At 33.1% G+C, this 27,413-nt stretch overlaps 1 protein-coding gene across 7 annotated transcripts in view; it reads left to right on the forward strand.

Annotated features, from left to right (window-relative positions):
- The window catches only part of EcR (Ecdysone receptor), a 257,170-nt gene that overhangs the window by 101,962 nt on the left and 127,795 nt on the right, over positions 1 to 27,413 (forward strand). The window contains exon 1 of one of the 7 annotated variants that reach the window (XM_089090638.1): positions 132 to 222. The exons of the other annotated variants lie outside the window; for them this stretch is intronic. The gene's annotated coding sequence lies outside the window, so the exon portion shown is untranslated. Of the gene's footprint in view, positions 1 to 131; positions 223 to 27,413 lie in introns of those variants that run through there. 7 annotated transcript variants of the gene reach the window in all.

Below are 27,413 nucleotides of genomic sequence, written 5' to 3' on the forward strand. Positions count from 1 at the left end.
TACTGAAAGTTTTGACAAATTATTTAGCATCCTTCCCATGGTTCATATGCAAGGTTTTCCTGTCAACTAGGTTAAACTTATTAAGAATTAGACCTAACGGTTCTCAGTTGTTTCCGCGATATGCTTGTGAACGGAGACCTGAACGTCTACTTCTAGAAATTATTCTACGATACAGTTTTCCTAAGATAAAGGATATTGCTTGTTTTTATCCTATCTGTGGAGGTAGGCAATTTTTTACAGGGTGAATTTTTACTACCGTTGACATTATAAAAAAGGGACAAACGCCCCAAAAATATAATCCACAATGTTTACCAATAATATTGAAATTTCTTTTGTGAAAAATGATATTGTAGTAATTTATTGAAACTTTAACGAAAATTTATATTCCTCCTCTTATATTTCACCGAACCTCCCATTCTTATTCTCTAATAATCTGTGTTGTAAAGTGGCCAATTAATGTAAGGGGTTTCGCACTGCTTCGAAAAATAAGGCTTGAGGTAACTTTCGTCCTTTTGCTATTGAGTATACTGCAGCTTTACTTCTTTTCCTTCGTGTTTCGGAAATGAGCAAGTCTGTGGTTCAATTTTTTTGTACCATGTGCGTTTTCTGTACCATTTTTTCATTGGCAAATCTCCATACGTGTTTCTGGCAGTATCTACCAAGAATGGAGGAATTTAACATAATAGAGAATAAAGTTGCGCATTTCTTGTTAAAATCTAAAAGCAGTCTGTGTGCATCACAGCTACAAACTTTTAAGTATAGCCTACTTTTATAAATAAAAGTTTATATTAGTTCCATTTGAATTTAAAAGAAGGATCAGACAGTGACTCAAAACAAAAAAGGACAGAACAAGAAATATGTTTGTTGTTCAGAAGTAGTGCATTGCTTCAGTGGTGGTCCGTGGCCAAGTCGTGCCATCTTGCGCACTATGAAATAGAATTCATTGGGAAGCCGTGGTTGCGTAGAATTATGTACCTGGTATTTTGCCTTTGACCCTGGAACTCTGGGCACGTACAACTTGGTGTCTTTGTTCGTGCAACCTTATTCGTGACTCCTGGTAATTTTTATAAATGTGGTTTTCAGGACTATAGCTAAGATGCGAAGAGGGAAGACATCACAGTAGCTATAAGAGTGCAGATATATCGCCCCCTATAAAAATCACTGTACTTACTACTGATAACAATGCCGTATCCACGATTTTTTTTTTTCGGACGGGCTTTTACTCAAAGATTTACGTTTTTACGAGTCAGACAAATATTTCGGGGGAGGGGGTTTAAAACCCCCTAACCCCCCTCGGGATACGGCTTTGACTGACAACAAATCATTGCAGTACGAAGCCGCGTGAGGCCACCTCCCCTACCCGTAGATGGTCAGTAGGTACCTACCATCTTGAGAAAATTCCTAGCTACGTCCGTGATAAAAAGGGCAGAAGCTTAGGAAGAAGTTATAAGCTGTTATTTCACCCCGGCGAAATGTGAACGACTATTTACTTGTATGTCACAAATATGTTTTATGACAAGCTCTGGTTTGCCATCAGCTACTACTTTTAAATTTTGATGATGTGTTGGTTGTAGCAAGACCAATTCTAACATTTGGATTCCCAGTCCCGAAATTAGCTTGATTCTCTCTGAAATGGAACCTGAGCTATAAATGACGTTCAGGGGGCCATCACCCCAAAGGATTGAGATTGTTTTAACTTCTCATTCCCCCCCCCCCACTGTTGATTGCATTGAATCAGTGGTCCAAGGAGGCTCTTGGAAGCAAGATTTAGGTGAAGGTGTCCCTCACTCTACAATGCTTTGGAAATTTTTATTTTTTCCTAGTTGAGCCCTTTTCTTTTTATTTTAAGGTTTTGTGAGTGGCTACTGCCTTTGTGTCAATTGCAGAAAGAACTAGATTTTCCAGTCGAATTCACCGACAAAAATGATGCTGAACTTTTACTTTGTTTATTTCATTGAATGCCGGAGTTGTCAACCCCCTCTAGATTTTAAAAATGGTATGTCAAAAGGAGTTTTTTTTCGTAGAAAAAAACAACAACAACTGATAAAATGTTCCTTGAATACGGTCTCATAATACGCTGTATTCTTTAAAGAACTTTGCATTCTATTTCTTGGCGTCCATTTAACGTCCTTAGTTTTAAAATGAACCAATTAAAAAAATTGAATTAACGAATAAATCGACACAAGTATCCACCCCACTGTCACTGAAGAGAAGGAAGCTTTACGGTACGATTCTTGCTTACAAGCCACTCTTTGTGAAAGAGGAGAAATGCCCGAATAATCAAAATTTAAAGCCTACTTGTACCTGGGTTGTGATTTTTTATGGTATAAAATTCTTAACTTACGTTTACTTGGCTGAAGGTACCCTCTTACCAAATTTCAAGTGCATCCGGAAACTTCAGTGTGGAAGGTAGGTGGGGCCTAGAAATCGTGGGTGCCTCTCAAAATCCATCTTCTCGTCCCCTTGGCCCAAAATTACTTATCCCAGAAGTTTCAAGAAAGTTAAAGAAAGAAAATACGACTCTAAAAATCATCATCCTCACCTTCCATTGGGCCAGGGTACTTGTCCTGTGAATTTCAAGCATATCACTAAAAAAAAAAATTCTGCCTACCTTTCTGCTGGTGAGCTGGTGAAGAATTGTTTTTTTGGGGTCGAAGGGCTCCCTTTAATCGTACAGATTAAAACTACGATTAAAGTACAACTGTAACTGTAACATGCCTAATTTTCCACTTTAGAGCTGGATGTGGGAGGAAGAGAGACATGAAAGGGCAATTCCCCCTCATTGGCTCTCTAATCACATAGATGGAGAATCCTTTCGGGATTCCTTTTCTGAAAAGGTAAAACATGTCTGCTCGTCTTCTGAAAAACTGGTGTTGCAATGGGTGAGAAATGGAGGGGCTGAAGGGTTTAAGGACCCAGTTTGTAGCTCCATCGATATGGATTGAAAGTTCATGTGTGATTCCACTTCAAGCAAGGTATAAAATGTCTTTTCGATTTAAAACAAGGAATAAAATACCTATTGCAATGACATAAGGTATGCCAATGAAATAAATAACTTATAATCTCTCCTGTGAATCTTATGACCTATAAGTTTCATTGTTACATTTGACAAAAAAGGCAATTGTGTATCTCGAGCAGATTTAATTTTTGCAAAAAATTATCAGTTTTTTTCTTTTCGAAGAAGTGTTTCAGTGTGTGTGTTTTTTTATAGAATGAATTGAATATGGAAAGAGAGTGAGGCGCCTTTGGAGCTTAGAGGGAAATTGTCCCACTACTCGAAAACTCATTCTGAAAAACCGCGACTAAAGATTCTCAATGCTTCATAACCCAATTAGCAAAATTATATCAGTTTAATTTTGTCTTTGGTCATTAATTAGAGTGAAAACAAACAAGTGAGGATAGGATAGTTTTGTTCATTGCATGATTTTGATCTCAGAAAAAGTGCTAACGCGTCGATTAAGATGAAGCTGAATTTTTTGATGCTAAGCAACAGAGGGTCGCACAGAGTTCCCACTTAGACCATTCTCAAGAGCGAAAAACATTATATTGATTGGCAGAGGCTCTCCAAAATTTTGGTTTCTTACGAAATAAATTAAGTTCGCTCTCAGGTCGCAACTGTCGGGGATCTCTTATTTAATAAGTTGAATCATGCACAGTATAGGAAACCTCTCTAAATGTTGCTTTTTAGAGAGGGATAAGAGAGGGACATTTGCAAAAAGGGATAAGGGATTCACGAATTGGACTGTACGAATGATCTTATTTGAATAATAGGGAAAAAACAGAGCTAGATAACATTTGCGAATTGGATCGTATGAACATTGAGAAAAAGGGTTAAAGTGATTAGCAGTTAAGGTAGCCTCAATGGCGTTTGAACAGTGTTGTCAATTTAAAATAGAGTCTAACGTTATAGTATACTAAAAAGTTGATACTAAGAGAGATGTAGATGGCAAGAAAAGAATTTTATTAATGGATAACTTTACTTCTTCGATGTGTTCTGTATAATACACAAGTGGCGTTTGAACAGTGTTGTCAGTTTAAAATAGAGTTTAACGTTATAGTATATTAAAAAGGTGATACTAAGAGAAATGTAGATGACAAGAAAATAATTTTAATAATGAAATTCAGAACAAACCTTAAAAATCCTTGCAAATCAAGAAGTAAGGTGTATGTGAGTACGAACCATCAAGGATCATAAGCACCAATGACCCTAACCAGAAGAGACATCAACCCCCCAAAGGTCCCCTATCCCCAAACTCGAAGGGTGCCCCCCCTCCCCTCCAACTCTTTGGCCCCCATTTTTTTGGAATTTTTTTTTAATTAAAAAAAAATATATATATATTATTTTTTTTTAACATGATATATTTTTTCAGCCTTTTTTTACATGTCTTCGAATGAGATGAAACATACTTAAAACAAAACAAAAAAAAATCATAGTTACATTCTAGTGATTTTTCAAAGTTCATTTTGGATTTCTTTCGTTGAAATGCTAGAGTTGGACTATTTCAGCAGTTTTTTGTAGTCGTTTAACTTGTCATACTTACATTCTCTTGATTTTGCAAAGTTCATTTTAGATTTATTTAGATAAAATTAAATAGTTAGAATATTTAAGTAGTGTTTTGCTGTGCTTTACCTTGTCACAATTACATTATCTTGATTTTCAAAGTTCATTTTGGATTATTATCGTTGAAATGCAAGTTTGAATATTTCAGTAGTGTTTTGTTATGGTTTACATTGTCACAGTTACATTCTATTGATTTTTCAAAGTTCATTTTTGAATTTCTTTCGTTGAAATGCGAGAGTTGGAATATTTCAGTAGTGTTTTGTTATGGTTTACCTTGTCACAGTTACATTCTCTTGATTTTTCAAAGTTCATTCTGGATATCTTTCGTTGAAATGCAAGAGTTGGAATATTTCAGTAGTGTTTTGTCGTGGTTTACTTTGTCACACTTACATTCTCTTGATTTTTAAAAGTTCATTTTGGATTTCTTTCATTGAAATGCAAGAGTTGGAATATATCAGTAGTGTTTTGTTATGGTTTACCTTGTCACAGTTACATTCTCTTGATTTTTCAGAGTTCATTTTGGATTTCTTTCGTTGAAATGCAATAGTTTGAATATTTCAGTAGTGTTATGGTTTACATTGTCACAGTTACATTCTATGGATTTTTCAAAGTTCATTTTGGATTTCTTTCGTTGAAATGCAAGAGTTTGAATATTTCAGTAGTGTTTTGTTATGGTTTACCTTGTCACACTTACATTCTCTTGATTTTCCAAAGTTCATTTTGGATTTTTTTCGTTGAAATGCAAGAGTTGGAATATTTCAGTAGTGTTTTGTCGTGGTTTACCTTGTCACACTTACATTCTCTTGATTTTTCAAAGTTCATTTTAAAGTTATTTCGTTGAAATGCAAGAGTTGGAATATTTCAGTAGTGTTTTTTCGTGGTTTACCTTGTCACACTTACACTCTTGATTTTTCAAAGTTCATTTTGGATTTCTTCCATTGAAATGCAAGAGTTGGAATATTTCAGTAGTTTTGTTATGGTTTACCTTGTCACAGTTACATTATCTTGATTTTTCAAAGTTCATTTTGGATTATTATCGTTGAAATGCAAGAGTTTGAATATTTCAGTAGTGTTTTATTATGTATTACATTGTCACAGTTACATTCTATTGATTTTTCAAAAATCATTTTTGAATTTCTTTCATTGAAATGCGAGAGTTGGAATATTTCAGTAGTGTTTTGGTATGGTTTACCTTGTCACAATTACATTCTCTTGATTTTTCAAAGTTCATTCTGGATTCTTTCAGTGAAATGCAAAAGTTGTAATATTTCAGTAGTGTTTTGTCGTGGTTTACCTTGTGACACTTACATTCTCTTGATTTTTAAAGTTCATTTTGGATTTCTTTCATTGAAATGCAAGAGTTGGAATATATCAGTAGTGTTTTGTTATGGTTTACCTTGTCACAGTTACATTCTCTTGATTCTTCAAAGTTCATTTTGGATTTCTTTCGTTGAAATGTAATAGTTTGAATATTTCAGTAGTGTTATGGTTTACATTGTCACAGTTACATTCTATTGATTTTTTAAAGTTCATTTTTGAATTTCTTTCGTTGAAATGCGAGAGTTGGAATATTTCAGTAGTGTTTTGTTATGCTTTACCTTGTCACAGTTACATTCTCTTGATTTTTTAAAGTTCATTTTGGATTTCTTTCGTTGAAATGTAAGAGTTGGAATATTTCAGTAGTGTTTTGGCGTGGTTTACCTTGTCACACTTACTTTCTCTTGATTTTTCAAAGTTCATTTTGGATTTCTTTCGTTGAAATGCAAGACTTGGAATATTTCAATAGTGTTTTGTTATGCTTCATATTGTCAAAGTTATATTCAAATCATTTTTCGAATTTTATTTTGGGTTTCTGTCATTGAATTTAAAGAGTTTCAATATTTCAGTTTGAATTTGTTATGGTTTACATTGTCACAGTTAAAGTTTATTGATTTTTCAAAGTTCGTTTTTGAATTTCTATTGTTGAAATTATAGAGTATTGTTTTGTTATGGTTTATCTTGTCACAGTTACATTCTTTTGATTTTTCGAAGTTCATTTTGTATTTCTTTCGTTGAAATGCAAGAGTTGGAATATTTCAGTAGTGTTTTGTCGTGGTTTACCTTGTCAGACTTACACTCTTGATTTTTCAAAGTTCATTTTGGATTTCTTCCATTGAAATGCAAGAGTTGGAATATTTCAGTAGTGTTTTGTTCTGGTTGAACTTGTCACAATTACATTCTCTTTATTTTTCAAAGTTCATTTTGGATTTTTATCGTTGAAATTCAAGAGTTTGAATATTTCAGTAGTGTTTTGTTATGGTTTACTTTGTCACAGTTACATTCTATTGATTTTTCAAAGTTCATTTTTGAATTTCTCTCATTGAAATGCGAGAGCTGGAATATTTCAGTAGTGTTTTGTCGTGGTTTACCTTGTCACGCTTACATTCTCTAGACTTTTCAAAGTTCATTTTGGATTTCTTTCATTGAAATGCAAGAGTTGGAATATTTTAGTAGTGTTTTGTTATGGTTTACCTTGTCACACTTACATTCTATTGATTTTTCAAAGTTCATTTTGGATTTCTTTCTTTGAAATGCAAGAGTTTGAATATTTAATTAGTTTTTTGTTATGGTTTACATTGTCACAGTTACATTCTCTTGATTTTTCAAAGTTCATTTTTGAATTTCTTTCGTTGAAATGCGAGAGTTGGAATATTTCAGTAGTGTTTTGTTATGGTTTACCTTGTCACACTTACATTCTTTTGATTTTTCAAAGTTCATTTTGGATTTCTTTCGTTGAAATGCAAGAGTTGGAATATTGCAGTAGTTTTTTGTCCTGGTTTACCTTGTCACACTTACATTCTCTTGATTTTTCAAAGTTCATTTTGGATTTCTTTCATTGTAATGAAATAGTTGGAATATTTCAGTAGTGATTTGTTATGGTTTAGCTTGTCACACTTACATTCTATTGATTTTAAAAGTTCATTTTGGATTATTATCGTTGAAATGCAAGTTTGAATATTTCAGTAGTGTTTTTTCATGGTTTACATTGTCACAGTTACATTCTATTGATTTTTCAAAGTTCATTTTTTGAATTTCTTTCGTTTAAAGGAAAGAGTTGAAATATTTCAGTAGTGCTTTGTTATGGTTTACCTTGTCACTGTTACATTCTCTTGATTTTTCAAAGTTCATTTTGTTTTTCTGTCGTTGAAATGCAAGAGTTGGAATATTTCAGTAGTGCTTTGTCTTGGTTTACTTTGTCACACTTACATTCTCTTGATTTTTCAAATTTCATTTTAGATTTCTTTCATTGAAATGCAAGAGTTGGAATATTTCAGTAGTGTTTTGTTGTGGTTTACCTTGTCACACTTACATTCTCTTGATTTTTCAGAGTTCATTTTGGATTTCTTTCGTTGAAATGCAATAGTTTGAATATTTCAGTAGTGTTATGGTTTACATTGTCAAAGTTACATTCTATGGATTTTTCAAAGTTCATTTTGGATTTCTTTCGTTGAAATGCAAGAGTTTGAATATTTCAGTAGTGTTTTGTTATGGTTTACCTTGTCACACTTACATTCTCTTGATTTTTCAAAGTTCATTTTGGATTTCTTTCGTTGAAATGCAAGAGTTGGAATATTTCAGTAGTGTTTTGTCGTGGTTTACCTTGTCACACTTACATTCTCTTGATTTTTCAAAGTTCATTTTAGAGTTCTTTCGTTGAAATGCAAGAGTTGGAATATTTCAGTAGTGTTTTGTCGTGGTTTACCTTGTCACACTTACACTCTTGATTTTTCAAAGTTCATTTTGGATTTCTTCCATTGAAATGCAAGAGTTGGAATATTTCAGTAGTTTTGTTATGGTTTACCTTGTCACAGTTACATTATCTTGATTTTTCAAAGTTCATTTTGGATTATTATCGTTGAAATGCAAGAGTTTGAATATTTCAGTAGTGTTTTATTATGGTTTACATTGTCACAGTTACATTCTATTGATTTTTCAAAAATCATTTTTGAATTTCTTTCATTGAAATGAGAGAGTTGGAATATTTCAGTAGTGTTTTGTTATGGTTTACCTTGTCACAATTACATTCTCTTGATTTTTCAAAGTTCATTCTGGATTCTTTCAGTGAAATGCAAAAGTTGGAATATTTAAGTAGTGTTTTGTCGTGGTTTACCTTGTGACACTTACATTCTCTTGATTTTTAAAGTTCATTTTGGATTTCTTTCATTGAAATGCAAGAGTTGGAATATATCAGTAGTGTTTTGTTATGGTTTACCTTGTCACAGTTACATTCTCTTGATTCTTCAAAGTTCATTTTGGATTTCTTTCGTTGAAATGTAATAGTTTGAATATTTCAGTAGTGTTATGGTTTACATTGTCACAGTTACATTCTATTGATTTTTTAAAGTTCATTTTTGAATTTCTTTCGTTGAAATGCGAGAGTTGGAATATTTCAGTAGTGTTTTGTTATGCTTTACCTTGTCACAGTTACATTCTCTTGATTTTTCAAAGTTCATTTTGGATTTCTTTCGTTGAAATGTAAGAGTTGGAATATTTCAGTAGTGTTTTGTTGTGGTTTACCTTGTCACACTTACTTTCTCTTGATTTTTCAAAGTTCATTTTGGATTTCTTTCATTGAAATGCAAGAGTTGGAATATTTTAGTAGTGTTTTGTTATGGTTCATATTGTCAAAGTTATATTCAAATGATTTTTCGAATTTTATTTGGGATTTCATTTATTGAAATGCAAGAGTTTGAATATTTCAGTAGTATTTTGTTATGGTTTATATTGTCCAATTTACATTCAATTGACTTGTCATAGTTCGGTTTTTATGTTAGATTGTTGAAATTAAAGAGTCAAAATATGTCAGTAGTGTTTCGTTACGGTTTATATAGTCAGAATTACGTTCTATTCATTTGTCAAAGTTCATTTTGGATTTTTTTAGTTTAAATGCAAGAGTTGGAATATTTCAGTAGTGTTTTGTCGTGGTTTACCTTGTCAGACTTACACTCTTGATTTTTCAAAGTTCATTTTGGATTTCTTCCATTGAAATGCAAGAGTTGGAATATTTCAGTAGTGTTTTGTTATGGTTGAACTTGTCACAATTACATTCTCTTTATTTTTCAAAGTTCATTTTGGATTTTTATCGTTGAAATTCAAGAGTTTGAATATTTCAGTAGTGTTTTGTTATGGTTTACTTTGTCACAGTTACATTCTATTGATTTTTCAAAGTTCATTTTTGAATTTCTTTCATTGAAATGCAAGAGTTGGAATATTTCAGTAGTGTTTTGTCGTGGTTTACCTTGTCACACTTACATTCTCTAGACTTTTCAAAGTTCATTTTGGATTTCTTTCATTGAAATGCAAGAGTTGGAATATTTTAGTAGTGTTTTGTTATGGTTTACCTTGTCACACTTACATTCTATTGATTTTTCAAAGTTCATTTTGGATTTATTTCATTGAAATGCAAGACTTGGAATATTTCAGTATTTTTTTGTTATGGTTTACCTTGTCAAAATTGCATTCTATTGATTTATAACCGTTCATTTTTGGATATCTGTCTTTAAAATGCAAGAGTCTACATATTTCAGTAGTGTTTTGTCATGGTTTACCTTTGTCACACTTACATTCGTTTGATTTTTCAAATTTCATTTTGGATTTCTTTCGTTGAAATGCAAGAGTTGGAATATTGCAGTAGTGTTTTGTCGTGGTTTACCTTGTCAAACCTACATTCTCTTGATTTTTCAAAGTTCATTTGGAGTTCTTTCGTTGAAATGCAAGAGTTGGGATATTTCAGTGGTTTCTTGTCGTGGTTTACCTTGTCACACTTACATTCTATTGATTTTTCAAAGTTCATTTTTGGATTTATTTCGTTGCAATGCATGAGTTGGAATATTTCAGTAGTGTTTTGTTATGGTTTACCTTGTCACAGTTACATTCTTTTGATTTTTCAAAGTTCATTTTTGGATTTCTTTAGTTGAAATGAAAGAGTTGGAATATTTCAGTAGTGTTTTGTTATGGTTTACATTGTCAAAGTTACATTCTATTGATTTTTCAAAGTTCATTTTGAATTTCTTTCGTTGAAATGCAAGTTGGAATATTTCAGTAGTGTTTTGCTGTGGTTTACCTTTTCACACTTATATTCTCTTGATTTTCCAAAGTTCATTCTGGATTTCTTTCGTTGAAATGCAAGAGTTGGAATATTTCAGTAGTGTTTTGTTGTGCTTTACATTGTCACACTTACATTCTCTTGATTTTTCAAAGTTCGTTTTGGATTTCTTTCGTTGAAATGCATGAGTTGGAAACATCATTTGTCGGATATGTCAGACAAAAAAATTTTTATCAAGGAAATATCTGAATGCGTTTAAGGTATAGTACGAATGGCTTGCAAAAAACACGAAACTACTATCAGAATGATTAAAGTCTTTATCAACATCCGTTGTTGAATATGTCATTATGAAAAACAATCGTAAGTAAGTAAAAAAGTAAGTAAGTAACAAACTCTTTCTTGAATTCACCTCTTGAATGCACAATACAGAAATTTAATTCAGGAAATTATGAAAAAAAATGGACACATTCTGTTTTAACATTTGTTATTACTTAAAGTCACTTTTTAGATATAAAATAAAGGGATTTCGTAAAATATTAGTGAAAGAGTTATTAAATTACATACCGAGATCAATCTATCAGATACTTGCTAGGCGTTTGACAAAAAATAGGCGTTAGGGTGAATAATTTTTTTTTATCGACTTCCATTGTCAAATACGTCTGATAAGGTCTACAAAGTCTATGCTTCGGAGTAAATATTTTTTTATCAAAATCCTGTGTCAGATACATCAAATAAAATTGAAAAAATCTAAATTTCAGAATGAATAAATGCTTTAACAACATCATTTATCGAATATTTCGGATAAAATTGACAAAATCTAAGTATCAGAGTGACTAAACTCTATATAAACAACCCTTTCTCGAATACATGGGATAAAATTGAAAAAATCTAAGCGTCAGAGTGAATAATCTTTTTTATAGCAATATCTATTGTCAGATACATCGAATATAATTGACAAAATCTAAGTATCAGAGTGAATAAATACTTTATCAGCATCCTTTGTCGAATATATCGGATAACAGTGACAAAATCTAAGTAACAGAGTGAATAAATTTATTATCAACATCATTTTTCGGATACGTCAGTTAAAATTGACATATCGGATAAAATTGACAAAATCTAAGTGTCAGAGTGAATATTTTTTTTTCAACATCTTTTGTCAGATACATCGAATATAATTGACAAAATCTAAGTATTACAGTGAATAATTTTTTTATCAACATCCTCTGTCTGATACATCGGATAAAATTGACAAAATCTAAGTACCAGACTGAATAAATGCTTTATCAACATCCTTTGTCGGATATGTCGGACAAAATTTTTTTATCAAGGAAATATCTGAATGCGTTTAAGGTATAGTAAGAATGGCTTGCAAAAAACACGAAAATACTATCAGAATGAATAAATTCTTTATCAACATCCGTTGTTGGATATACCATTATGAAAAAAAATTGTAAGTAAGTAAAAAGTAAGCAAGTAGCAAACTCTTTCTTGAATTCACCTCTTGGATACACAATACAGAAATTTAATTCAGGAATCTATGAAAAAAAAATTGAAAAAATTCTTTATTAACATTCATTATCGATTGATGTCGCTTCCTAGACAGACAAAACAGCAATTTCACAAAATCTAAGTATAAGAGTGATTAAATTTTATATCAACATCCATTTCTCGGAACCTAAATTCAACGTAACGAGGCATGAAGTCAAAGTCAATTGAACTTGGATTTTATGACTGTTATCTGATGTATCCGATAAAAAGTTTGATAACAAATTTATTATTTCTGATACTTAGAGTTAGTCTGTTTTATCCGATGTATCTGACATTTGATGCTGATAATGCATTTAAGGAATGTTAATGAAAAAAAAATATTCATTCTACACTTAGATTCTCTCAATTTTATCCGATGTATCTGACAAAAGATGTTGATAAAAAAAATTATTCACTCTAAAACATAGATTTTGTCTACTTTTTCCGATATATCCGAGAAATGGATGTTGATATAGAATTTAATCACTCTTATACTTAGATTTCGTGAAATTGCTGTATTGTCTTTCTAGGAAGTGACTTCAATCGATAATGAATGTTAATAAAGAATTTGTTCCATTTTTTTCATAATTTTCTGAATTAAATTTCTGTATTGTATATCCAAGAGGTGAATTCAAGAAAGAGTTTGTTACTTACTTATTTACTTACAATTTTTTCATAATTACATAATGTCATATCCAACAACAGATGTTGATGATGAATTTATTCATTCTGATACCTAGATTTTGTCAATGTTACCCACTGTGTCTGACAATAGATGTAAACAAATTCCTTTTCTTATACCTTAGATATTTTAATAGACATTCTAAATGTTTTATATACTAGCTTACACTAAAAAATATTGAATACATAACACTATAATGCATAATATATTTTTAATGAAATAATGCTATGTAGAATATTAATACAAAAATATATTATGATACACTATATATATCAATGATCAACTTTGGACATTTTGAATCTGTTCCATAATATATTTCACCATGTTCTCTCTTGATACTGTAGCTATTGTCTTTTCTTAGTTCGTAATTAGTAGAATAATCATTGTTCCATTTTGAGTCATACCCAATTTTTACTGGAGTGTCATCAACAGGCTCAATATGCTTTTCGTCTTTGGTATTATTTGCAACTTTATGTCAATCTTGACATTGAGGAGTAACTAATCATCATTGAAAACCACCTTTCTCATGAAAAAAAGTCATAAATTTCTAAACTAGTGTTTAAAACCATATCCACAATATCATTTTGCCGTGTCGGGTTTTAATATATCAATAAATTGTGTAAATGCAATTGAACCACAACGTAAAAGCTTCATGCAATAGTCTAATGATGGAAAATCAGTTTTCATTATATCGACAAGCATTCCCTGAGACAGTATCTTCCTTTGAATAGACAGCTCTAGAAAATAATCATCTAGAAACAAACGTTTTTCCATAAACACTAGATTCCCCATGATTCGCTCTTTATCAAATCTATCCATTTTTTAGAGTCCTAACACTCTCACAATCAACTTCAGACTAACCAGAATTTTTTTCTTCTCTAAAAATATACACTATTCTACTATAGAAAGAAAAACCGGTCCAACCTAAATTCAACGTAACACGGCATGAAGCCAAAACGAATAGAACTTGGATTTTATGACTATCATCTGATGTATCCGATAAAAACTTTGAAAAAAAAATTATTCACTCTAACACTTAGATTTTGTCAACTTTTTCCTATGTATCTGAGAAATAAATGTTGATATGGAATTTATTCACTCCTATACTTAAATTTTGCGAAATTCCTATAGTGTCTGTCTAGCAAGCGACTATAGTCAGTAAAAAATGTTAATACAGAATTTGTTCAATTTTTTTTTCATAATTTCCTCAATTAAATTTCTGTATTGTGTATCCAAGAGGTGAATTCAAAAAAGAGTTTGCTACTTACTTACTCTTTTACTTACTTACAATTTTTTTTTATAATGATATATCCAACAACGGATGTTGATAAAGAATTTATTCATTCTGATAGTATTTTCGTGTTTTTTGCAAGCCATTCGTACAATACCTTAAACGCATTCAGACATTTCCTTGAAAAAAGAAAATGTTAATAAAGCATTTTTTTCATAATGACATATCCAACAACGGATGTTGCTAAAGAATTTAATCATTCTGATAGTATTTTCGTGTTTTTTGCAAGCCGTTCGTACTATACCTTAAACGCATTCAGATATTTCCTTGATAAAAAAAATTTTGTCCGACATATTCGATAAATGGATGTTTCCAACTCATGCATTTCAACGAAAAAAATCCAAAATGAACTTTGAAAAATCAATAGAATGTAACTGTGACAAGGTAAACCACGAGAAAACATTACTGAAATATTTCAACTCTTCCATTTCAACGAGATAAATTCAAAAATGAACTTTGAAAAATCAAGAGAATGTAACTGTGACAAGGTAAACCACGACAAACCACTACTGAAATATTCCAAGTCATGCATTTCAACGAAAGAAATCCAAAATGAACTTTTAAAAATCAAGAAAATGTTACTGTGACAAGGTAAACCACGACAAAATACTACTGAAATATTCCAACTCTTGCATTTCAACGAAAGAAATCTAAAATGAACTTTGAAAAATCAAGAGAATGTAACTGTGACAAGTTAAACCACGACAAAACACTACTGAAATATTTCAATTCTTTCATATCAACGAAAGAAATCCAAAATGAACTTTGAAAAATCAAAGAATGTAACTATGACAAGGTAAACCACGACAAAACACTACTGAAATATTCCAATTCTTGCATTTCAACGAAAGAAATTCCAAAATGAACTTTGAAAGATCAAGAGAATGTAAGTGTGACAAGGTAAACCACAACAAAACACTACTGAAATATTCCAACTCTTGCATTTCAACGAAAGAAATCCAAAAGGAAATTTGAAAAATCAAGTGAATGTAACTATGACAAGCTAAACCACCACAAAACACTACTGAAATATTCCAACTCTTTCATTTCAACGAAAGAAATTCCAAAATGAACTTTTAAAAATCAAGAGAATGTAAGTGTGACAAGGTAAACCACAAAAAAACACTACTGAAATATTCCAACTCTTGCATTTCAACGAAAGAAATCCAAAATGAACTTTTAAAAACCAAGAGAATGTAAGTGTGACAAGGTAAACCACAAACAAAACACTACTGAAATATTCCAACTCTTGCTTTTCAATGAAAAAAATCCAAAATGAACTTTGAAAAATCAGAATGTAACTGTGACAAGGTAAACCTCAAAAAAACACTACTGAAATATTCCAACTCTTGCATTTCCACGAAAGAAATCCAAAATTAACTTTTAAAAATCATGAGAAAGTAAGTGTGACAAGGTAAAGCACAACAAAACACTACTGAAATATTCCAACTCTTGCATTATCAACGAAAGAAATCCAAAATGAACTTTGAAAAATCAAGAGAATGTAAGTGTGACCAGGTAAACCACAACAAAACACTACTGAAATATTCAAACTCTTGAATTTAAACGAAAGAAATACAAAATGAACTTTGAAAAATTAATATAATGTAACTTTGACAATTTAAACAACAACAAAACACTACTGAAATATTCCAACTCATGCTTTTCAACGAAAGAAATCCAAAAATGAACTTTGAAAAATCAATAGAATGTAAGTGTGACAAGGTAAACACGACAAGACACAACTGAAATATTCCAACTGTTGCATTTAAACGAAAGAACTCTAAAATGAACTTTGAAAAATCAAGAGAATGTAACTGTGACAAGTTAAACCATAACAAAACACTACTGAAATATTCCAACTCTATTATTTCAACAAAATAAATTCAAAAATGAACTTTGAAAAATCAATAGAATGTAATTGTGACAATATAAACCATAACAAAACACTATTGAAATATTCAAACTCTTGCATTTCAACGATAAAAATCCAATGTGAACTTTGAAAAATCAAGAGAATGTACCTGTGACAAGGTAAACCACAACAAAACATTACTGAAATATTCCAACTCTTGCATTTCAATGAAAAAAATCCAAAATGAACTTTGAAAAATCAAGAGAATGTAAGCGTGACAAGGTAAACCACGACAAACCACTACTGAAATATTCCAATTCTTACATTTCAATGAAAGAAATCCAAAATGAATTTTGAAAAATCAAGAGAATGTAATTGTGACAAGGTAAACCACGAGAAAATACTACTGAAATATTCCAACTCTTGCATTTCAACGAAAGAAATCCAAAATGAACTTTGAAAAATCAAGAGAATGTAACTCTCACTAGGTAAACCACAACAAAACACTACTGAAATATTCCAACTCTTGCATTTCAACGAAAGAAATCCAAAATGAACTTTGAAAAATCAAGAGAATGTAACTATGACAAGGTAAACCACGACAAAACACTACTGAAATATTCCAACTCTTGCCTTTCAACGAAAGAAATTCCACAATGAACTTTGAAAAATCAAGAGAATGTAAGTGTGACAAGGTAAACCACAACAAAACACTACTGAAATATTCCAACTCTTGCATTTCAACGAAAGAAATCCAAAATGAACTTTGAAAAATCAAGAAAAAGTAAGTGTGACAAAGTAAAGCACAACAAAACACTATTGAAATATTCCAACTCTTGCATATCAACGAAAGAAATACAAAATGAACTTTCAAAATCAAGAGAATGTAAGTGTGACAAGGTAAACCACAACAAAACACTACTGAAATATTCCAACTCTTGCATTTCAACGAAAGAAATTCAAAATGAACTTTGAAAAATCAATAGAATGTAACTGTGACAATGTAAACCATAACAAAACACTACTGAAATATTCCAAATCTTGCATTTCAAAGAAAGAAATCCAAAAATGAAATTTGAAAAATCAAAAGAATGTAACTGTGACAAGGTAAACCATAACAAAACACTACTGAAATATTCCAACTCTTGCATTTCAATGAAAGAAATCCAAAATGAACTTTGAAAAATCAAGAGAATTACAAGGTAAACCACGACAAAACACTACTGAAATATTGCAACTCCTGCATTTCAACGAAAGAAATCCAAAATGAACTTTGAAAAATCAAGAGAATGTAACTGTGACAAGGTAAACCATAACAAAACACTACTGAAATATTCCAACTCCTGCATTTCAATGAAAGAAATTCAAAAATGAACTTTTAAAAATCAGTAGAATGTAACTGTGCCAATGTAAACCATAACAAAACACTACTGAAATATTCAAACTCTTGCATTTCAACGATAAAAATCCAAAATGAACTTTGAAAAATCAAGAGAATGTAACTGTGACAAGGTAAACCACGACAAAACACTACTGAAATATTCCAACTCATGCATTTCAACGACAGAAATCCAAAACTGAACTTTGAAAAATCAATAGAATGTAAGTGTGACAAGGTAAACCACGACAAGACACCACTGAAATATTCCAACTCTTGCATTTCAACGAAAGAACTCTAAAATAAAATTTGAAAAATCAAGAGAATGTAAGTGTGACAAGGTAAACCATAACAAAACACTACTGAACTATTCAAACTCTTGCATTTCAACGATAAAAATCCAAATTGAACTTTGAAAAATCAAGAGAATGTAACTGTGACAAGGTAAACCATAACAAAACACTACTGAAATATTCCAACTCTTGCATTTCAATGAAAGAAGTCCAAAATTAACTTTGAAAAATCAAGAGAATGTAACTGTGACAAGGTAAACCACGACAAAACACTACTGAAATATTCCAACTCTTGCATTTCAACGACAAGAAATCCAAAATGAACTTAGAAAAATCATGAGAATGTAAGTGTGACAGTGTAAACCACAACAGAATACTACTGAAATATTCCAACTCTTGTATTTCAACAAAAGAAATTCAAAATGAACTTTGAAAATTCAATAGAATGTAACTACGATTTGGTTTTTTTGTTTTAAGTATGTTTCATCTCATTCGAAGACATGTAAAAAAAAAGGTAGAAAAAATATATCAAGCTAAAAAAAAAGTTAAAAAAAACTTAAAAAAAAATGGGGGGAGGGAACCAAAAAGTTGGAGGGGAGGGGGGGGGGCACCCTTCGAGTTTGGGGATAGGGGACCTTTGGGGGGTTGAGGTCTCTGCTGGTTAGGGTCATTGGTGCTTATGATCCTTGATGGTTCGTACTCACATACACCTTACTACTTGATTTGCAAGGATTTCTAAGGTTTGTTCGTAATTTTATTATTAAAATTATTTTCTTGCCATCTACATCTCTCTTAGTACATCTCTCTTACATCTCTCTTAGTGACAATACTGTTCAAACGCCATTGAGGCTACCTTAACTGCTAATCACTTTAACCCTTTTTCTCCATCTTCATACGATCCAATTCGCAAATGTTATCTAGCTCTGTTTTTTCCCTATTATTCAAATAAGATCGTTCGTACAGTCCAATTCGCGAATCCCTTATCCCTTTTTGCAAATGTCAATCAAACAATTCTGATTGTAGCATCCATGTAAACGTGGAGTTGAAGCAAACTCGTGTAACAAGCTAGACTTCAGGAACCAGTGGGGAATCCCCACTCGTACTGACAGCTTTTTACAATGTGCCCGTGAAACTGTGTTGCACATTCTTGTGCAATTCCATGTATGGTTGAAATATACAGCAATAACCAGTCTGGTTGTCTTATAGAATCTCGACTATACTCTCAAAACGTGTTTGAACACTTTATAGGTTTGCCAGCTTTTTAAAATGTGTACGTGAAACTGTAGTGTATATTCTTGTGAAATTCCTTGTGCAATTGATATCAATAGCAAAAAACCAGTCTGGTTGTCTTATACAATGTCGACTATACTCTCAAAACACGTTTGACCACTTTATAGGTTTGCCAGCTTTTTACAATGTGCCCGTCAAACTGTAGTTATATTCATGCCTCAGGCGTAAGTTTCATTGTCCCTTTCCTTGTCCCGTTTCTTGTCCCGTTTGTGCCTTTATATAGATTACTACTACACTGGTATCATGGCATCATCTACTAAATTGGCAATAATAGACTAGAGAATAAGTATTAGCTTCTTTGTAGATTATTTAAGTTTTATTTTTGATCATACATATGTTGGACTCCCTAAGCGTAATCTTCTTGGCCTGAGTCAGGGGAAAAATCTTTTATTATCAATCCTAACATCTGCCAAGATGATTTTTGGATTATATTTCGACCAAAGATGAAGTACGGGTTGACAACACAGTACCGGGGCCCATCTTCTCCACTATACCCTCCCCAAAAATGACCCTTTCATAGTTCCAACTTCATTTTTATAAATTCTATAAAACGTCTTTCGTCCACTAATATCATCGACTACTGTCCCTCCCTCCCCAATCCAAAAATAAGATCACTCACAGACGACGATGCACGAGACATCTGTACCGGTCGTTTTTGAAAAGAGTAATTTGAGCAGATATAAACAAAAAACAAAAATTTTGATTGGATGTGTTTGGGGAAATGATGGGCGTGGGGGGAGGGGCTAGTTGCCCTCCAATTACTTTCGACTATTAAAAAGGGGACTAGCCCTTTGATTTTCCAATCGAATGAGGCTTTTTTAAGTTTCTACGACAACGCCTTCTATAAAAACCATATATGCCCCCAGGGCATAACTTAAAACCCTTGCCCTAAGGGTTGTGGGGGAGTGTCCTCCTCAAAAACATATTTTCTATCTGAAAATCAACTAAGCTGAAGAAAATTGCTATCTATAAATTTTGATTGGATGTGTTTGGGGAAATGATGGGCGTGAGGGGGGGGGGGGCTAGTTGCCCACCAATCATTTTCGACTATTAAAAAGGGCACTAGAACTCTTAACTTCTAATTGAATGAGCCCCGTTTGAAGTTTCTATGACGACCCCTTCGATATGAAGTGCCCTGCTCTAAAGGGAAAAAAAATAATAAATAGTACATTGTGCCGACATCGTTCTTATATGTCCTCAGGGCATAACTTAAAACCCTTGCCCCGAGGGTTGCGGGGGAGTGTCCTCCTCAAAAACATATTTTCTATGTTGAAATCAACTACGCTGAACAAAATGGCTATCTCAAAATTTTGTTTGGATGTGTTTGGGGGAATGATGGGCGTGGGGGGGGGAGGGGGGGGGGCTAGTTGCCTTCCAATCACTTTCGAGTATTAAAAAGGGCAATAGCCACTCCAATTTCCAATCGAATGAGCCCTTTTCGAAGTTTCTACGACAACTCCTTCGATATGAAGTGCCCGGGTGGAGAAAAAAAAAAACACAATGTGCCCACATCCTTCTTTACTTAGCCAGCGCTAGCGCGCTGCCTATGATTTTTATAGGATTCTAAGAAAGAAACTAAACACAATGAACATTTCGTCACACCAAAAATCAACTTAAAACAAACAAAAATTGTTGTTTCACAGTTTATTCAACATACATCTGCAAAACTGGTTTTAATGAACTGACTCGTGTCATTTGTAGAATAATGAAAAATCGCTAATGGCTGAACCACGCAGGACTAATTCTATATTAATCATACCATTCATCTCACTATGGTCCGATGCTAATATTTTACATATACCTTTAAGACAGAAGACCATATTCACATTTGCATGAATAGTTCCAAAAGAAGAAAAAAACATTAAAAATTTTTAAACTATGGAATATAGTTTAAAAACGAGATCATCTGATTAAGTAATGTCAAATATATATACTAGTTTTTGAAACAATTTTGTGCCAATCATAATGGGCTCAATTATATTTGTCCCATGATCATTACCAACACCCTCCCTCCCGAGTTAAAATGTGCCTCCGTAAATGATTTGACTGATTGCAGCTTCACCTATGTTCAGGGACAATTCAATTGAGGAGAGAAAGTACAACTTCCATTTACTACAACTAAGTACAATGCTACTATACTTAATTATATGCTCGAACCGAAGAACGAAGTTTCTTTTTGGCAATATTTGCGTAAATATTTAAATCTATTTGGTGCATTGACTTAATAATACGCAGATTTCACCTAGCCGCACACAAAAAAGAAAAAAAAAAGATCAGAACGTACTGAATGTTAAAATTTGATAATTTTCCCCCTTAGGATATTTCAAAGAAGTTATCATTACGCTATTTTGGTTAAAACCAATTCTGAAACAGTAAAAAAGTAATTCTGAAACAGCAAAGGGACCTTTAAATCTATCATTGGTAGATTTCAAAGCTCTTAATCCGGGAGAAATTTTCAGCAAGGATGGAATTGTCCCGGAGGAATTTTCCAGGGGAAGATTTACTCGGGAATTTTACACAGAATGAGGAGGCAGATTTCCCGGCATTACTTGAAATGATCAGAAATTAATACATATTTCAGTAATTACATCAATCTAAGATAATTTTTTTCAAATCAAAGGTACAGAACGATGTGGCTTCTATCTATATTCCTAGTAAGGAGCGATAAATTTAAAAAAGTGGTTCGCCCTTACTAGGTTCCAGCTAAGAAAATGCCGAAGGCGTTTTCTTGAGTCTGTTTTTTTTTTTAATAAAAAGCGTTTGGTGCTTGTGTATTATTCAGTACACACTCGAGAATTTGGATCTACAGATCAGACGATAATCAGATTATACTTGTCAGTATCTGAAGACAATTAGCTTAGGCTCAGTTGAAATCTACGTTGAAGGTATATTTTTTATTAAATATTTAATACATAGAGATATAATTTTGGTTGGGTTAGGATACCCCCCCCCCCACCACAATTCTTTGTTGTAGTTTTCATAATTTTGTTACTAAAGTATTTTATTTTCATCATGTTTTGGTATATTTAATTATGATTAACCTAACTTCAGTTCTCGAGTGTATACTGGATAATAAGCAAGTACCAAGTGTTTTACTTCATTTGGTGGTAAAATAAAAAGAGAATAATGGAACAGAGGATAGACCTGCAATTTGGCATCACATTCTGAGTTCTTTTAGGCAAAATTACCTTACTTACTCAAGCCTTGATTGACCAGGCCTATGGAGTCCATATAGCATCGAAAACCCAGCCTTTTTGCTGGCATAAGGGCTTCACAGACGGAGGAAAGACATTCTTAATTACCCTTAGGGGCAACCTAGTAAAGAACAAACCCTAGCCCCTGGTACTCCGAATATTTAAAAGCGTGCTTTGAATTGTTATATCAATTAACCTTAATGATAAAAGTTTATTGCAAAAGCAAATTTGTAGGAATTTCGAGAAATACCATGACACCCAACAAAATGTTGTCGGATCAAAATTAAAATCGTACCTTTGGAATCATTGTAACTAAAACCCTAAATAGGAGGACAATTACAGTCCCCTATCTTAAGCAACAAGGAAAATCACTTTTTACATGGAATGCAGTGATCACTCCTTTTTTATTTTTTCCTTTCTTTGTTACCGCTATTGGGGCGCTGAAACATCAGAGATATGTGTAAGGATTTATTTGAAAGGAAATCGCTATATCTATGTGGTTCTTGTAAGTGACAAAACAATATTTAAACTAAAATACAATTTTAGACAAAAAACAGCATCTTCATATATAAGATGATGTAACATACGCATTTCAGACAGTTCGTGGTAACGAACTGTAAGCAAGGAGCGACCCGGCTCAATAGTAACCGAAACTCTAAAATACCATTATATACATCAAAGAATAGGATTTTTATGCTGATTTTAAATATATAAGTTTCATCAAGTTTAGTCCTACTCATCAAAAGTTACGAGCCGGAGAAAATCTGCATTATTTTCGAAAAAGGGAGGAACACCCCCTAAAAGTCATAGACTTTTAATGAAAACGTATCAGAAAACCCTGCTGTAGAGGTTTCAAGCTCCTATATGCACAAATGTGGAATGTTGTATTTTTTGCCAGAAGAAAGATCACGGCTTGGTGTTTAATTATTTATTTTTTTTCCAGGGGTGATCGTATCGACCCAGTGGTCCTAGAATTTCGCAAGAGAGCTCATTCGAACGGAAATTAAAAGGTCTAGTGCCCCTTTTAAGTGACCAAATACATTGGAGGGCACCTAAGCCCCCTTCCACAATCATTCATTTCCCAAAGTCACCGGATCAAAATTTTGAGATAGCCATTTTGTTCAGCATAGTCGAAATATCTAATATCTATGTCTTTGAGGACGACTTAATCCCCCACAGTCCCCGGGGGAAGAGCTGCAAGTTATGAACTTTGCCCATTGTTTACATATAGTATTGGTCATTGGGAAATATACAGACATTTTCAGGGGGGATTTTTTCTGGTGGGGGGGTCGGGGGGATTGGGTTACGTGGGAGGATATTTCCATGGAGGTATTTACATGGGCGAAGAGAATTCCCATGAAGTGGGCACTGGATTCCCCAGCATTATTTAAAAAACAATAAGAAATTAAATAAAAAATAAATTTTTTCAACTGAAAGTAAGGAGTAACATTAAAACTTAAAACGAACAGAAAATTTTTACGTATATGAGGGGGTTCGTCCCCTCGTCAATCCCTCGCTCTTTACGCTAAATTATTTTTAGTAATTTCAAAAGAGGTATTTATTCTAATTAAACGACATTTGTGATTCAGGGGTCATTCTTAAACAATTGGAACAAAATTCGAACTTTAGCACAAAGAGCGAAGTACTGACGAGGGGGCGTCAGTACCTCGCTAGTACAAAAATTAAAACGAACAGAAAGGGGCTATTCCGTATATGAAAGGGGCTGTCCCTTCTTCAACGCCCCGCTGTTTACGCTAAAGTTTTTTATTGTTTTATAAAGTCAAGCAGTGAGAAAAAGTCAAACTTTAGCGTAAAGATCGGGACGTTGAGTAGGGGACAGCCCCTTTCATATGCGGAATAATTTCTGTTTGTTTTACGCTTTAATGTCGCTCCTTACTTTCAGTTAAAAAAAAGTTGTTTTTTTATTTAATTTTGACAAGAGACGATATAACATACATATTTTTTTTTTAAGGTTGCTTCTCTGCAGTACGATGTCATATTTCAGTGACTGTTCGTTTGAATTTCGCGTTCATCCTTTACTTGCATCGGAAAATACTTTTTTTTTCAATTAATTATTAGGAAAATAAAGCCAGTGAATACCTTGTGATGTATATACCAGATGTTGAACTAGCATACAAGATGTATATACAAGACGATATAACATACGTATTTTCTAAAAAGTTCCTGGACAATCAAACCAATAACCTTGTGACAGTGCAGCGGATAAGGCCGTGTCCCTTCATTAAAGGTTACCCGGTTCAATCTCGCACATCGCAAGGAAAGCAAATGTCGTGGACATTAAATAAGTTTAACTGTAACTTTTTCCACTCCTGCTCGACTAAATTTTACATCTCAGTTACTATCCGAATCGAGACAATTTTTTTCGTTATGCAAACTAGGCCAAACCGAAAGCAGAAGGTTCTCTAATGGGGTGGGAAAGTGTTACAAGTAAGAATATATTGGAAGTACAATCTTCACTGGAGCGGGTTAAGAGCAGGGTTGCCACCACCATGGATTTGTCCATGAAAACATGGATTTTTCAACCCTTGCCATGGATTTTGGAAATGCCATGGATTTTTCAATAAAAAACGTGGACTTTTCAAGAAAATATGTATTTTTTTCACATGGTATGGAATCGGCATCGCTCAGAAAACCAATCTTTATGGCGAGCCAAAACAGGCTAGCGGACCAGCTGTCTCACAACTCTTACATCTGAGGCCACAGATGGCGCTCCAGCTGACGTGCTGAAAAAGTGCGGTAAATTCAGAAATTCTGGCATGTGATTCGTTTTGACCTGTGTTAACCATGCCCAAATACAAAAACAATAAATCTACCCCTACTTTGACCCCCAGCAAGGTAATTTGGAAGTGGCCGTAATTTGGACAGGAGAGCTACCTTGATTGAGCGTTGTTCTCTGGTTCCACCTTTTTCTAAGTGTGTTGAGGAGAAGAAGTGCATTGAACCAACTTAAAGGGAACAGAAAACAGCTTAAGAGCTGGAGTAAGATTTCAATTATTTATTATTTATTATTTCAATTAATTATTATTTATTCAATTATTGGTATAAATTTCTCAGCTTGGTACAAGTCTCTCAATTTGGTATAAGAATCTCAGCGACAAACAAAAGTTGTACTTTGGCAATATTTTCACGTGTGAAGACAAGTTTTATATATAATATGGAAGTTTTTCGGTTCATACTGACATTAAGCGAGTAACTGAAGTTTTGGAGAGTTGAGGACTGATATCTTTCGAAACACGGATATTTCGTCCATTCTGCCGATAGTCCTCTTTTTAACGGCTTATGGAGGTCAGTTTGGGCAGCAGTTGGAGGGTGAATTACTATAGAGCCTTAGACCCATGCAAACAGCTGAACTAGAAGCTCAAATCGCCTCGTCTAATTCTCCCCTTTCCTTACTTTTGACACAGACTGAAGCACCCTAGAACCCACGCTATGATAGTACACTCTATAGCTTAGACAGCTAGTTGTTCCAGATACTTGACCGTCCGGTCAAGCTTTAGAGAGAATTTACCGATAGCTGCGTTAATTCGGCCGCTGACGGCCGGTTCGTTAGCCCTTCAAAAGGGGAATCAAATTTATTCACGAAATCATGGTTAATCTTGACTCTATGTTCTGGCAAATTTACTCCCAAAGATAAGTCGATGTTCCGAAATTATGATATGGATTTACGAGGTTTGTGTCAGTGTTTATGCTATACAAACTTGCGTCTTTATTGTTATATGAAGATCACGAATAAACCATTCCGGATTGGAATTGGAATGCTGGTTATAGAATGTAGAATGCCTATATATATATATGTGTTTTTATTTTGTATTTTCCAAATCATGCATCAATAAAGTTCTGTTCAAGGCACAAGGTCAGTTAGCTATTCGTTCTTGCGCACCACAGTAGGCCTACATCTATCAGCAGAGAGGGAAATCACAATGTTGGGGTTCCAACCACTCGATCACTCGATCGCGTTATCATACCCTGGGACAGGGTATACTGTAAATAGGGTAGTACCAAACCCGATATTTGCAGAACCGTTGGGGTAAGAGCGAGAATCCCACTAACATTTGGGCCGAAAGGGGTTCTCCCCTTTGAGTAAGTGGCATCGCAAACTTTTTGCGCCATTTTTGCATCAATAAGTGGCGACACCCGTACTTACCCCCAAATAAGTGGTGGCAGCAAGAACAGGAATTATTAATAGCGTTGATAATAAAAGAATTCCTTGTTTTCGAAGAGACTAGTAACTTAGTCTACAAGAGTAGCCTTGTCAAGAGTTGGAATATTTCAGTAGTGTTTTGTCGTGGTTTACCTTGTCACACTTACATTCTCTCGATTTTTCAAAGTTCATTTTGGATTTCTGTCATTGAAATGCAAGAGTTGGAATATTCCAGTAGTGTTTTGTTATGGTTTACATTGTCACAGTTACATTCTATTGATTTTTCAAAGTTCATTGATGAATTTCTTGCGTTGAAATGCGAGAGTTTGAATATTTCACTAGTGTTTTGTCTTGGTTTACCTTGTCACACTTACATTCTGCTGATTTTTCAAAGATCATTATGAACTTATTTTGTTGAAATGCAAGAGTTGGAATATTTCGGTAATTGGTTGTTAGGGTTTACATTGTTAGAATTACATTCTCTAGATTTTTCAAAGTTCATTTTGGAGTTCTTTCGTTGAAATGCAAGAGTTGGAATATTTCAGTGGTGTATTGTGGTGGTTTACCTTGTCACACTTACATTCTATTGATTTTTCAAAGTTCAGTTTTGGATTTCTGTCGTTGAAATGCATGAGTTGGAATATTTCAGTAGTGTTTTGTCGTGGTTTACCTTGTCAGAGTTACATTCTCTTGATTTTTCAAAGTTCATTTTGGATTTTTATCGTTGAAATGCAAGAGTTTGAATATTTCCGTAGTGTTTTGTTATGGTTTACCTTGTCACAGTTACATTGTCTTGATTTTTCATAGTTTATTTCGAGTCTCTTTCGTTGAAATGCAAGAGTTGAACTATTTATGTATTGTTTTCTCGTAGTTTAATTAGTGAGAGTTACATTCTCTTGATTTTTCCAAGTTCATTTTGAATTTCTTTAGTTTATATGCAAGAGTTGGATTATTTTAGTAGTGTTTTGTTATGGTTTACCTTGTCATAATTACATTCTCTAGATTTTTCGAAGTTCATTTTGGATTTCTTTCGTGGAAATGAAAGAGTTGGAATATTTCAGTAGTGTTTTGTTATGGTTTATATTGTCACAG

This window comes from Artemia sp. Qi Xiang Cuo, chromosome 6 (genome assembly GCF_049724085.1).
Source record: "Artemia sp. Qi Xiang Cuo chromosome 6, ASM4972408v1, whole genome shotgun sequence".
Taxonomy (NCBI): Eukaryota; Metazoa; Arthropoda; class Branchiopoda; order Anostraca; family Artemiidae; genus Artemia; species Artemia sp. Qi Xiang Cuo.